Raw genomic sequence first — 16,636 nt, 5'->3', positions numbered from 1 at the left:
TATCACTGAACTCAGGTTGAAAGATTACCATATACATACCCGATGTTCTGGATCGGGCGAGGTTCAAGGTGTCAAATGTATCATATTGGATGAAACTGCAACCTATCACTTAACTCAGGTTGCAAGATTACCATATACATACCCGATATTCTGGATCGGGCGAGGTTCAAGGTGTCAAATATATCATATTGGATGAAACTGCAACCTATCACTTAACTCAGGTTGGAAGATTACCATATACATACCCGATGTTCTGGTCCGGGCCAGGTTCGAGGTGTCAAATACATCAGATTGGATGAAACTGCAACCTATCACTTAATTAAGGTTGCAAGATTACGATATACTGACCCGATGTTCTGGTCCGGACCAGGTTCGAGGTGTCAAATACATCAGATTGGATGAAACTGAGACCTATCACTTAACTCAGGTTGCAAGATTACCATATACAGACCCGATGTTCTGGTCCGGGCCAGGTTCGAGGTGTCCAATATATCATATTGGATGAAACTGCAACCTATCACTGAACTCAGGTTGCAAGATTACCATATAAAGACCCGATGTTCTGGTCGGGGTGAGGTTCGAGGTGTCAAATATATCAGATTGGATGAAACTGCAACTTATCACTTAATTCATGTTGCAAGATTACTATATACAGACCCGATGTTCTGGTCCGGTCTATGTTCGAGGTATCAAATATATCAAATTGGAAGAAACTGCAACCTAATACTGAACTCAGGCTGCAAGATTACCATATACATACCCGATGTTCTGGTCCGGGTGAGGTTCGAGGTGTCAAATATATCAGATTGGATGAAACTGCAACCTATCACTGAACTCAGGTTATAAGATTACCATATACATACCCGATGTTCTGGTCCGTGCGAGGTTCGAGGTGTCAAATATATCATATTGGATGAAACTGCAACCTATCACTTAACTCAGGTTGAAAAATTACCAGATACAGACCCGATGTTCTCATCCTGGCGAGGTTCGAGGAGTGAAATATGTCATATTGGATGAAACTGCAACCTATCACTGAACCGAGGTTGCAAGATTTCTATATACAGACCCGATGTTCTGGTCGGGGCAAGGTTCGAGGTGTCAAATATACAAATTGGATGAAACTGCAACCTATCACTTAACTCATGCTGCAAGATTACCATATACAGACCTGATGTTCTGGTCCTGGCCGGGTTAGAGTTGTCAAATATACAGATTGGATTAAACTGCAACCTATCACTGAACTCAGGTTGCAAGATTACCATATACATACCCGATGGTCTGGATCGGGCGAGGTTCAAGGTGTCAAATGTATCATATTGGATGAAACTGCAACCTATAACTTAACTCAGGTTGCAAGATTACCATATACATACCCGATGTTCTGGATCGGGCGAGGTTCAAGGTGTCAAATATATCATATTGGATGAAACTGCAACCTATCACTTAACTCAGGTTGCAAGATTTCCATATATATACCCGATGTTCTGGTCGGGGTGAGGTTCGAGGTGTCTAATATATCATATTGGATGAAACTGCAACTTATCACTTAACTCATGTTGCAAGATTACTATATACAGACCCGATGTTCTGGTCCGGTCTATGTTCGAGGTGTCAAATATATCAGATTGGAATAAACTGCAACCTAATACTGAACTCAGGCTGCAAGATTACCATATACATACCCGATTTTCTTGTCCGGGTGAGGTTCGAGGTGTCAAATATATCAGATTGGATGAAACTGCAATCTATCACTGAACTCAGGTTGCAAGATTACCATATACATACCCGATGTTCTGGTCCGGGCGAGGTTCGAGGTGTCAAATATATCATATTGGATGAAACTGCAACCTATCACTTAACTCATGCTGCAAGATTACCATATACAGACCTGATGTTCTGGTCCGGGCCGGGTTCGAGTTGTCAAATATATCAGATTGGATTAAACTGCAACCTATCACTGAACTCAGGTTGAAAGATTACCATATACATACCCGATGTTCTGGATCGGGCGAGGTTCAAGGTGTCAAATGTATCATATTGGATGAAACTGCAACCTATCACTTAACTCAGGTTGCAAGATTACCATATACATACCCGATATTCTGGATCGGGCGAGGTTCAAGGTGTCAAATATATCATATTGGATGAAACTGCAACCTATCACTTAACTCAGGTTGGAAGATTACCATATACATACCCGATGTTCTGGTCCGGGCCAGGTTCGAGGTGTCAAATACATCAGATTGGATGAAACTGCAACCTATCACTTAATTAAGGTTGCAAGATTACGATATACTGACCCGATGTTCTGGTCCGGACCAGGTTCGAGGTGTCAAATACATCAGATTGGATGAAACTGAGACCTATCACTTAACTCAGGTTGCAAGATTACCATATACAGACCCGATGTTCTGGTCCGGGCCAGGTTCGAGGTGTCCAATATATCATATTGGATGAAACTGCAACCTATCACTGAACTCAGGTTGCAAGATTACCATATAAAGACCCGATGTTCTGGTCGGGGAGAGGTTCGAGGTGTCAAATATATCAGATTGGATGAAACTGCAACTTATCACTTAATTCATGTTGCAAGATTACTATATACAGACCCGATGTTCTGGTCCGGTCTATGTTCGAGGTATCAAATATATCAAATTGGAAGAAACTGCAACCTAATACTGAACTCAGGCTACAAGATTACCATATACATACCCGATGTTCTGGTCCGGGTGAGGTTCGAGGTGTCAAATATATCAGATTGGATGAAACTGCAACCTATCACTGAACTCAGGTTGTAAGATTACCATATACATACCCGATGTTCTGGTCCGTGCGAGGTTCGAGGTGTCAAATATATCATATTGGATGAAACTGCAACCTATCACTTAACTCAGGTTGAAAAATTACCAGATACAGACCCGATGTTCTCATCCTGGCAAGGTTCGAGGTGTCAAATATATCAAATTGGATGAAACTGCAACCTATCACTTAACTCATGCTGCAAGATTACCATATACAGACCTGATGTTCTGGTCCTGGACGGGTTAGAGTTATCAAATATATCAGATTGGATTAAACTGCAACCTATCACTGAACTCAGGTTGCAAGATTACCATATACATACCCGATGGTCTGGATCGGGCGAGGTTCAAGGTGTCAAATGTATCATATTGGATGAAACTGCAACCTATAACTTAACTCAGGTTGCAAGATTACCATATACATACCCGATATTCTGGATCGGGCGAGGTTCAAGGTGTCAAATATATCATATTGGATGAAACTCCAACCTATCACTTAACTCAGGTTGCAAGATTTCCATATATATACCCGATGTTCTGGACCCGGAAAGGTTCGAGGTGTCAAATATATCAAATTGGATGAAACTGCAACCTATCACTTAGCTCATGTTGCAAGATTACCATATAGTGACCTGATGTTCTGGTCCGGTCTAGGTTAGAGGTGTCAAATATATCAGATTGGATGAAACTGCAACTTATCCCTTAACTCAGGTTGCAAAATTACCATATACAGACCCGATGTTCTGGTCCGGGCCAGGTTCGAGGTGTCAAATATATCATATTGGATGAAACTGCAACCTACCACTTAATTCAGGTTGCAAGATTACCATATACAGACCCGATGTTCTGGTCCGGGCCAGGTTCGAGGTGTCAAATACATCAGATTGGATGAAACTACAACCTATCACTTAACTCAGGTTGCAAAATTACAATATACAAACCCGATGTTCTGGTCCGAGCCAGGTTCGAGGTGTCAAATATATCAGATTGGATGAAACTGCAACCTATCACTTAACTCAGGTTGCAAGATTACCATATACAAATCCGATGTTCTGGTTCGGCCTAGGTTCGAGGTGTCAAATATATCAGATTGGATGAAACTGCAACCTATCACTAAATTCAGGTTGCAATATTACCATATACATACCCGATGTTCAGGACCGGGCGAGGTTCAAGGTGTCAAATATATCATATGGGTTGAAACTGCAACCTATCACTTAACTCAGGTTGCAAGATTACCATATACATACCCGATGTTCTGGACCGGGCGAGGTTCGAGGTGTCAAATATATCAGATTGGATGAATCTAGAACCTATCACTTAACTCATGTTGAAAGATTACCATATACATACCCGATGTTCTGGTCTGGTCCGGTCCAGGTTAGAGGTGTCAAATATATCAGATTGGATGAAACTGCGACCTATCCCTTAACTCAGGTTGCAAAATTACCATATACAGACCCGATGTTCTGGTCCGGGCCAGGTTCGAGGTGTCAAATATATCAGATTTGATGAAACTGCAGCCTATCACTTAACTCAGGTTGCAAGATTACCATATACAGATCTGATGTTCTGGTTCGGGCCAGGTTCGAGGTGTCAAATATATCAGATTGGATGAAACTGCAACCTATCACTTAACTCATGTTGCAAGATTACCATGTACAGACCCGATGTTCTGGTCTGGTCCGGTCCAGGTTCGAGGTGTGAAATATATCAGATTGGATGAAAGTACAACCTATCACTGAACTCAGGTTGCAAGATTACCATATACACACCCGGTGTTCTTGTCCGGGCGAGGTTCGAGGTGTCAAATATATCATATTGGATGAAACTGCAACCTATCACTTAGCTCATGTTGCAAGATTACCATATATAGACCCGATGTTCTGGTCCGGTCTAGGTTCGAGGTGTCAAATATATCTGTTGGATGAAACTGCAACCTAATACTGAACTCAGGTTGCAAAATTACCATATACAGACCCGATGTTCTGGTCCAGGCCAGGTTCGAGGTGTCAAATATATCAGATTGTATGAAACTGCAACCTATCACTTAACTCAGGTTGCAAGATTACCAAATACATACCCGATGTTCTGGTCCGGGCCAGGTTCGAGGTGTCAAATATATCAGATTGGATGAAACTGCAACCTATCACTAAACTCAGGTTGCAAGATTACCATGTACAAACCCGATGTTCTCGTCCGGACGAGGTTCGAGGTGTCAAATATATCAGATTGGATGAAACTGCAACCTATCACTTAACTCATGTTGCAAGATTACCATATACAGACACGATGTTCTAGTCTGGTCCGGTCCCGTTTCGAGGTGTGAAATATATCAGATTGGATAAAACTACAACCTATAACTGAACTCAGGTTGCAAGATTACCATATACATACCCGATGTTCTGGACCGGGCGAGGTTCAAGGTGTCAAATGTATCATATTGGATGAAACTGCAACCTATCACTTAACTCAGGTTGCAAGTTTACCATATGCATACCCGATGTTCTGGTCCGGGCGAGGTTCGAGGTGTCAAATATATTATATTGGATGAAACTGCAACCTATCACTTAACTCAGGTTGCAAAATTACTAGATACATACCCGATGTTCTCATCCTGGCGAGGGTCGAGGAGTGAAATATATCATATTGGATGAAACTGCAACCTTTCACTGAACTCAGGTTGCAAGATTACTATATACAGACCCGATGTTCTCATCCTGGCGAGGTTCGAGGAGTGAAATATATCATATTGGATGAAACTGCAACCTATCACTGAACTGAGGTTGCAAGATTACTATATACAGACCCGATGTTCTGGTCCAGGCGAGGTTCAAGGTGTCAAATATATCAAATTGGATGAAACTGCAACCTATCACTTAACTCATGCTGCAAGATTACCATATACAGACCTGATGTTATCGTCCGGGCCAGGTTCGAGTTGTCAAATATATCAGATTGGATTAAACTGCAACCTATCACTTAACTCAGGTTGCAAGATTACCATATACAGACCCGATGTCCTGGTCCGGTCCAGGTTCGAGGTGTCAAATATATCACATTGGATGAAACTGCAACCTATCACTGAACTCAGGTTGCAAGATTACCATATACAAACCCGATGTTCTCGTCCGGGCGAGTTTAGAGGTGTCACATATATCATATTGGATGAAACTGCAACCTATCACTTAACTCAGGTTGCAAGATTACCATATATAGACCTGATGTTCTCGTCCAGGCGAGGTTTGAGGTTTCAAATATATCAGATTGGAGGAAACTGCAACCTATCACTTAGCTCATGTTGCAAGATTACCATATAATGACCCGATGTTCTGGTCCGGTCTAGGTTAGAGGTGTCAAATATATCAGATTGGATGAAACTGCAACCTATCACTTAACTCAGGTTGCAAGATTACCATATACATACCCGATGTTCTGGTCCGGGCCAGGTTCGAGGTGTCAAATATATCAGATTGGATGAAACTGCAACCTATCACTTAACTCAGGTTGCAAGATTACCATATACAGACCCGATGTTCTGGTCCGGGCCAGGTTCAAGGTGTCAAATATATCATATTGGATGAAACTGAAACCTATCACTTAAATCAGGTTGCAAGATTACCATATACATACCCGATGTTCTGGTCCGGGCCAGGCACGAGGTGTCAAATATATCAGATTGGATGAAACTGCAACCTATCACTTAACTCAGGTTGGAAGATTACCATATACATACCCGATATTCTGGTCCAGGCCAGGCACGAGGTGCGAAATATATAAGATTGGATGAAACTGCAACCTATCACTTAACTCAGGTTGCAAGATTACCATATACAGACCCGATGTTCTGGTCCGGGCCAGGTTCGAGGTGTCAAATATATTAGATTGGATGAAACTGCAACCTATCTATTAACTGAGGTTGCAAGATTACCATATACAGACCCGATGTTCTGGTCCGGGCCAGGTTCGAGGTGTCAAATATATCAGATTGGATGAAACTGCAACCTATCACTTAACTCAGGTTGCAAGATTACCATATACAGACCCGATGTTCTCGTCTGGACCAGGTTCGAGGTGTCAAAAATATCAGATTGGATGAAATTACAACCTATCACTTAATTCAGGTTGGAAAATTACCATATACATACTCGATATTCTGGTCCAGGCCAGGCACGAGGTGCCAAATATATCAGATTGGATGAAACTTCAACCTATCACTTAACTCAGGTTGCAAGATTACCATATACATACCCGATGTTCTGGTCCGGGCCAGGTTCGAGGTGTCAAATATATCAGATTGGATGAAACTGCAACCTATCACTTAATTCAGGTTGCAAGATTACCATATACAGACCCGATGTTCTGGTCTGAGCCAGGTTCGAGGTGTCAAATACATCAGATTGGATGAAACTGCAACCTATCACTGAACTCAGGTTGCAAGATTACCATGTACAAACCCGATGTTCTCGTCCGGGAGAGGTTTGAGGTGTCAAATATATTAGATTTGATGAAGCTGAAACCTATCACTTAACTCATGTTGCAAAATTACCAGATACAGACCCGATGTTCTCATCCTGGCGAGGTTCGAGGAGGAAAATATATCATATTGGATGATACTGCAACCTATCACTTAACTCAGGTTGCAAGATTACTATATACAGACCCGATGTTCTGGTCCGGACGAGGTTCGAGGTGTCAACTATATCAAATTGGATGAAACTGCAACCTATCACTTAACCCATGCTGCAAGATTACCATATACAAACCTGATGTTCTGGTCCGGGCCAGGTTCGAGTTGTCAAATATATCACATTGGATTAAACTGCAACCTATCACTTAACTCAGGTTGCAAAATTACCAGATACAGACCCGATGTTCTCATCCTGGCGAGGTTCGAGGAGGAAAATATATCATATTGGATGATACTGCAACCTATCACTTAACTCAGGTTGCAAGATTACTATATACAGACCCGATGTTCTGGTCCGGACGAGGTTCGAGGTGTCAACTATATCAAATTGGATGAAACTGCAACCTATCACTTAACCCATGCTGCAAGATTACCATATACAAACCTGATGTTCTGGTCCGGGCCAGGTTCGAGTTGTCAAATATATCACATTGGATTAAACTGCAACCTATCACTTAACTCAGGTTGCAAAATTACCAGATACAGACCCGATGTTCTCATCCTGGCGAGGTTCGAGGAGGAAAATATATCATATTGGATGATACTGCAACCTATCACTTAACTCAGGTTGCAAGATTACTATATACAGACCCGATGTTCTGGTCCGGACGAGGTTCGAGGTGTCAAATATATCAAATTGGATGAAACTGCAACCTATCACTTAACCCATGCTGCAAGATTACCATATACAAACCTGATGTTCTGGTCCGGGCCAGGTTCGAGTTGTCAAATATATCACATTGGATTAAACTGCAACCTATCACTTAACTCAGGTTGCAAGATTACCATATACAGACCCGATGTCCTGGTCCGGGCCAGGTTCGAGGTGTCAAATATATCATATTGGATTAAACTGAACTCAGGTTGCAAGATTACCGTATACAGACCCTATGAGATCATCCTGGCAAGGTTTTAGGTGTGAAATATATCATATTGGATGAAATTGCAACCTATCACTGAACTCAGGTTGCAAGATTACCATATACAGACCCGGTGTTCTAGTCCGGTCTAGGTTCGAGGTGTCAAATATATCAGATTGGATAAAACTGCAACCTATCACTTAACTCAGGTTGCAAGATTACTATATACAGACCCGATGTCATGGTCCGGGCCAGGTCCGAGGTGTCAAATATATCATATTGGATGAAACTGCAACCTATCACTGAACTCAGGTTGCAAGATTACCATATACAGACCCTATGTGATCATCCTGGCAAGGTTCTAGGTGTGAAATATATCATATTGGATGAAACTGCAACCTATCACTGAACTCAGGTTGCAAGATTACCATATACAAACCCGATGTTCTCGTCCGGGCGAGTTTAGAGGTGTCACATATATCAGATTCGATGAAACTGCAACCTATCACTGAACTCAGGTCGCAAGATTACTATATACAGACCCGATGTTCTGGTCCGGGCGAGGTTCGAGGTGTCAGATATATCAAATTGGATGAAACTGCAACCTATTACTTAACTCAGGTTGCAAATTACCAGATACATACCCGATGTTCTCATCCTGGCGAGGTTCGAGGAGTGAAATATGTCATATTGGATGAAACTGCAACCTATCACTTAACTCAGGTTGCAAGATTACCATATACAGACCCGATGTTCTGTTCCGGGCCATGTTCGAGGTGTCAAATGTATCAGATTGGATGAAACTGCAACCTATCACTGAACTCAGGTTACAAAATTACCATATACAGACCCGATGTTCAGGTCCGGGAAAGGTTCGAGGTTTCAAATATATCATATTGGATGAAACTGCGACCTATCACTTAACTCATGTTGCAAGATTACCATTACAGACCCGATGCTCTAGTCTTGTCTGGTCCAGGCTCGAGGTCTCAAATATATCCGATTGGATGAAACTGCAACCTATCAATGAACTCAGGTTGCAAGATTACCATATACAAACTCGATGTTCTGGTCCAGGCCAGGTTCGAGGTGTCAAATATATCAGATTGGATGAAACTGCAACTTATCACTTAACTCATGTTGCAAGATTACTATATACAGACCCGATGTTCTGGTCCGGTCTATGTTCGAGGTATCAAATATATCAAATTGGAAGAAACTGCAACCTAATACTGAACTAAGGCTGCAAGATTACCATATACATACCCGATGTTCTGGTCCGGGTGAGGTTCGAGGTGTCAAATATATCAGATTGGATGAAACAGCAACCTATCACTGAACTCAGGTTGCAAGATTACCATATACATACTCATGTTCTGGTCCGGGTGAGGTTCGAGGTGTCAAATATATCAGATTGGATGAAACTGCAACCTATCACTTAATTCAGGTTGCAAGATTACCATATACAGACCCGATGTTCTGGTCCGGGCCATGTTCGAGGTGTCAAATACATCAGATTGGATGAAACTGCAACCTATCACTTAACTCAGGTTGCAAGATTACCATATACAGACCCGATGTTCTGGTCCGGGCCAGGTTCGAGGTGTCAAATATATCATATTGGATGAAACTGCAACCTATCACTGAACTCAGGTTACAAGATTACCATATACATACCCAATGTTCTGGTCCGGGCGAGGTTCGAGGTGTCAAATATATCATATTGGATGAAACTGCAACCTATCACTTAACTCAGGTTGCAAATTACCAGATACAGACCCGATGTTCTCATCTTGGCAAGGTTCGAGGAGTGAAATATGTCATATTGGATGAAACTGCAACCTATCACTTAACTCAGGTTGCAAGATTACCATATACAGACCCGATGTTCTGTTCCGGGCCATGTTCGAGGTGTCAAATGTATCAGATTGGATGAAACTGCAACCTATCACTGAACTCAGGTTACAAAATTACCTTATACAGACCCGATGTTCTGGTCCGGGAAAGGTTCGAGGTTTCAAATATATCCGATTGGATGAAACTGCAACCTATCACTGAACTCAGGTTGCAAGATTACCATATACAAACTCGATGTTCTGGTCCAGGCCAGGTTCGAGGTGTCAAATTTATCATATTGGATGAAACTGCAACTTATCACTTAACTCATGTTGCAAGATTACTATATACAGACCCGATGTTCTGGTCCGGTCTATGTTCGAGGTATCAAATATATCAAATTGGAAGAAACTGCAACCTAATACTGAACTAAGGCTGCAAGATTACCGTATACATACCCGATGTTCTGTTCCGGGTGAGGTTCGAGGTGTCAAATATATCAAATTGGAAGAAACTGCAACCTAATACTGAACTAAGGCTGCAAGATTACCATATACATACACGATGTTCTGGTCCGGGTGAGGTTCGAGGTATCAGATATATCAAATTGGATGAAACTGCAACCTATCACTTAACTCAGGTTGCAAGATTACCATATACAGACCCGATGTTCTGTTCCGGGCCATGTTCGAGGTGTCAAATGTATCAGATTGGATGAAACTGCAACCTATCACTGAACTCAGGTTACAAAGTTACCATATACAGACCCGATGTTCTGGTCCGGGAAAGGTTCGAGGTTTCAAATATATCAAATTGGATGAAACTGCGACCTATCACTTAACTCATGTTGCAAGATTACCATTACAGACCCGATGCTCTAGTCTTGTCTGGTCCAGGCTCGAGGTCTCAAATATATCCGATTGGATGAAACTGCAACCTATCACTGAACTCAGGTTGCAAGATTACCATATACAAACCCGATGTTCTCTTCCGGGCGAGTTTAGAGGTGTCACATATATCTGATTGGATGAAACTGCAACCTATCACTTAACTCAGGTTGCAAAATTACCATATACAGACCCGATGTTCTCGTCCTGGCGAGGTTTGAGGTGTCAAATATATCAAATTGGATGAAACTTCAACCTGTCACTTAACTCATGCTACAAAATTACCATATACATACCTGATGCTCTGGTCCGGTCCAGGTTCGAGGTGTCAAATATATTAGATTGGAGGAAACTGCAACCTATCACTTAACTCAGGTTGCAAGATTACCATATACAGACCCGATGTTCTGTTCCTGCCCATGTTCGAGGTGTCAAATATATCAGATTGGATGAAACTGCAACCTATCACTTAACTCAGGTTGTAAGATTACCATATACAGACTCGATGTTCTGTCCGGGAAAGGTTCGAGGTTTCAAATATATCAAATTGGATGAAACTGCGACCTATCACTTAACTCATGTTGCAAGATTACCATATACAGACCCGATGCTCTGGTCTTGTCTGGTCCAGGTTCGAGGTCTCAAATATATCAGATTGGATGAAACTGCAATCTATCGCTGAACTCAGGTTGCAAGATTACCATATACAGACCCGGTGTTCTGGTCCGGGCCATGTTTGAGGTCTCAGATATATCAGATTGGAGGAAACTGCAACCTATCACTTAGCTCATGTTGCAAGGTTACCATATACAGACCCGATATTCTGGTCCGGTCTAGGTTAGAGGTGTCAAATATATCAGATTGGATGAAACTGCAACCTATCCCTTAACTCAGGTTGCAACATTACCATTTACAGATCCGATGTTCTGGTCTGGGCCAGCTTCGAGGTGTCAAATATATCAGATTGGATGAAACTGCAACCCATCACTTAACTCAGTTTCCAATATTACCATATACAGACCCGATGTTCTGGTCCGGTCCAGGTACGAGGTGTCAAATATATCAGATTGGATGAATCTAGAACCTATCACTTAACTCATGTTGAAAGATTACCATATACATACCCGCTGTTCTGGTCCGGTCCAGGTTAAAGGTGTCAAATATATCAGATTGGATGAAACTGCGACCTATCCCTTAACTCAGGTTGCAAAATTACCATATACAGACCCGATGTTCTGGTCTGGGCCAGGTTCGAGGTGTCAAATATATCAGATTGGATGAAAGTGCAACCTATCACTTAACTCAGGTTGCAAGATTACCTTATACAGATCTGATGTTCTGGTTCGGGCCAGGTTCGAGGTGTCAAATATATCAGATTGGATGAAACTGCAACCTATCACTTAACTCAGGTTGCAAGATTACCATATACAGACCCGATGTTCTGGTCCGGTCCAGGTTCGAGGTGTCAAATATATCAGATTGAATGAAACTGCAACCTATCACTTAACTCATGTTGCAAGATTACCATATACAGACCCGATGTTCTGGTCTGGTTCGGTCCAGGTTCGAGGTGTGAAATATATCAGATTGGATGAAAGTACAGCCTATCACTGAACTCAGGTTGCAAGGTTACCATATACAGACCCGGTGTTCTTATCCGGGCGAGGTTTGAGGTGTCAAATATATCATATTGGATGCAACTGCAACCTATAACTTAGCTCATGTTGCAAGACTACCATATATAGACCCGATGTTCTGGTCCGGTCTAGGTTCTAGGTGTCAAATATATCTGATTGGATGAAACTGCAACCTAATACTGAACTCAGGTTGCAAAATTACCATATACAGACCCGATTTTCTGGTCCAGGCCAGGTTCGAGGTGTTAAATATATCAGATTGGATGAAACTGCAACCTATCACTTAACTCAGGTTGCAAGATTACCAAATACAGACCCGATGTTCTGGTCCGGGCCAGGTTCGAGGTGTCAAATATATCAGATTGGATGAAACTGCAACCTATCACTAAACTCAGGTTGCAAGATTACCATGTACAAACCCGATGTTCTCGTCCGGGCGAGGTTCGAGGTGTCAAATATATATCAGATTGGATGAAACTGCAACCTATCACTTAACTCATGTTGCAAGATTACCATATACATACCGATGTTCTAGTCTGGTCCGGTCCAGGTTCGAGGTGTGAAATATATCAGATTGGATGAAACTACAACCTATCACTGAACTCAGGTTGCAAGATTACCATATACATACCCGATGTTCTGGACCGGGCGAGGTTCAAGGTGTCAAATGGATCATATTGGATGAAACTGCAACCTATCACTTAACTCAGGTTGCAAGTTTACCATATACATACCCGATGTTCTGGTCCGGGCGAGGTTCGAGGTGTCAAATATATCATATTTGATGAAACTGCAACCTATCACTTAACTCAGGTTGCAAAATTACCAGATACAGACCCGATGTTCTCATCCTGGCGAGGTTCGAGGAGTAAAATATATAATATTGGATGAAACTGCAACCTATCACTGAACTCAGGTTGCAAGATTACTATATACAGACCCGATGTTCTGGTCCATGCGAGGTTCGAGGTGTCAAATATATCAAATTGGATGAAACTGCAACCTATCACTTAAATCATGCTGCAAGATTACCATATACAGACCTGATGTTCTGGTCCGGTCCAGGTTCGAGTTGTCAAATATATCAGATTGGATTAAACTGCAACCTATCACTTAACTCAGGTTGCAAGATTACCATATACAGACCCGATGTCCTGGTCCGGTCCAGGTTCGAGGTGTCAAATATATCTCATTGGATGAAACTGCAACCTATCACTGAACTCAGGTTGCAAGATTACCATATACAAACCCGATGTTCTCGCCCGGGCGAGTTTAGAGGTGTCACATATATCAGATTGGATGAAACTGTAACCTATCACTTAACTCAGGTTGCAAGATTACCATATATAGACCCGATGTTCTCGTCAAGGCGAGGTTTGAGGTGTCAAATATATCAGATTGGAGGAAACCTCAACCTATCACTTAGCTCATGTTGCAAGATTACCATATAGTGACCCGATGTTATGGTCCGGTCTAGGTTAGAGGTGTCAAATATATCAGATTGGATGAAACTACAACCTATCCCTTAACTCTGGTTGCAAAATTACCATATACAGACCCGATGTTCTGGTCCGGGCCAGGTTCGAGGTGTCAAATATATCAGATTGGATGAAACTGCAACCTATCACTTAATTCAGGTTGCAAGATTACCATATACAGACCCGATGTTCTAGTCCGAGCCAGGTTCGAGGTGTCAAATACATCAGATTGGATGAAACTGCAACCTATCACTGAACTCAGGTTGCAATATTACCATGTACAAACCCGATGTTCTCGTCCGGGCGAGGTTCGAGGTGTCAAATATATTAGATTGGATGAAGCTGCAACCTATCACTTAACTCATGTTGCAAATTTACCATATACATACCTGATGTTCTGGTCTGGTCCGGTCCAGGTTTGAGGTGTGAAATATATCAGATTGGATGAAACTACAACCTATCACTGAACTCAGGTTGCAGGATTATCATATACATACCCGATGTTCTGGACCGGGCGAGGTTCAAGGTGCAAAATGTATCATATTGGATGAAACTGCAACCTATCCCTTAACTCAGGTTACAAGATTACCATATACATACCCGATGTTCTGGTCCGGGCGAGGTTAGAGGTGTCAGTTATATCAAATTGGATGAAACTGCAACCTATCACTTAACTCAGGTTGCAAGATTACCATATACAGACCCGATGTTCTATTCCGGGCCATGTTCGAGGTGTCAAATGTATCAGATTGGATGAAACTGCAACCTATCACTGAAATCAGGTTACAAAATTACCATATACAGACCCGATGTTCTGGTCCGGGAAAGGTTCGAGGTTTCAAATATATCAAATTGGATGAAACTGCGACCTATCATTAAACTCATGTTGCAAGATGACCATTACAGACCCGATGCTCTAGTCTTGTCTGGTCCAGGCTCGAGGTCTCAAATATATCCGATTGGATGAAACTGCAACCTATCACTGAACTCAGGTTGCAAGATTACCATATACAAACCCGATGTTCTCTTCCGGGCGAGTTTAGAGGTGTCACATATATCAGATTGGATGAAACTACAACCTATCACTTAACTCAGGTTGCAAGATTACCATATACAGACCCGATGTTCTCGTCCTGGCTAGGTTTGAGGTGTCAAATATATCAAATTGGATGAAACTTCAACCTGTCACTTAACTCATGCTACAAAGTTACCATATACATACATGATGCTCTGGTCCGGTCCAGGTTCGAGGTGTCAAATATATTAGATTGGAGGAAACTGCAACCTATCACTTAACTCAGGTTGCAAGATTACCATATACTGACCCGATGTTCTGTTCCTGCCCATGTTCGAGGTGTCAAATATATCAGATTGGATGAAACTGCAACCTATCACTTAACTCAGGTTGTAAGATTACCATATACAGACCCGATGTTCTGTCCCGGGCCATGTTAGAGGTGTCAAATATATCAGATTGGATGAAACTGCAACCTATCACTGAATTCATGTTACAAGATTACCATATACAGACCCGATGTTCTGGTCCGGGAAAGGTTCGAGGTTTCAAATATATCAAATTGGATGAAACTGCGACCTATCACTTAACTCATGTTGCAAGATTACCATATGCAGACCCGATGCTCTGGTCTTGTCTGGTCCAGGTTCGAGGTCTCAAATATATCAGATTGGATGAAACTGCAACCTATCGCTGAACACAGGTTGCAAGATTACCATATACAGACCCGATATTCTGGTTCGGGCCAGGTTTGAAGTCTCAGATATACCAGATTGGAGGAAACTACAACCTATCACTTAGCTCATGTTGCAAGATTACCATATACAGACCCGATATTCTGGTCCGGTATAGGTTAGAGGTGTCAAATATATCAGATTGGATGAAACTACAACCTATCCCTTAACTCAGGTTGCAACATTACCATTTACAGATCCGATGTTCTGGTTTGGGCCAGGTTCGAGGTGTCAAATATATCAGATTGGATGAAACTGCAACCCATCAGTTAACTCAGTTTCCAATATTACCATATACAGACCCGATGTTCTGGTCCGGTCCAGGTTCGAGGTGTCAAATATATCAGATTGGATGAAACTGCAACCTATCACTTAACTCAGGTTGCAAGATTACCAAATACAGACCCGATGTTCTGGTCCGGGCCAAGTTCGAGGTGTCAAATATATCAGATCGGATGAAACTGCAACCTATCACTGAACTCAGGTTGCAAGATTACCATGTACAAACCCGATGTTCTCGTCCGGGCGAGGTTCGAGGTGTCAAATATATCAGATTGGAGGAAACTGCAACCTATCACTTAACTCATGTTGCAAGATTACCATATACAGACCCGATGTTCTAGTCTGGTCCGGTACAGGTTCGAGGTGTGAAATATATCAGATTGGATGAAACTACAACCTATCACTGAACTCAG

The sequence above is a fragment of the Papaver somniferum genome, chromosome 6 (genome assembly GCF_003573695.1).
Source record: "Papaver somniferum cultivar HN1 chromosome 6, ASM357369v1, whole genome shotgun sequence".
NCBI classification, from domain to species: domain Eukaryota; kingdom Viridiplantae; phylum Streptophyta; class Magnoliopsida; order Ranunculales; family Papaveraceae; genus Papaver; species Papaver somniferum.
This window is presented reverse-complemented; position numbering follows the sequence as displayed.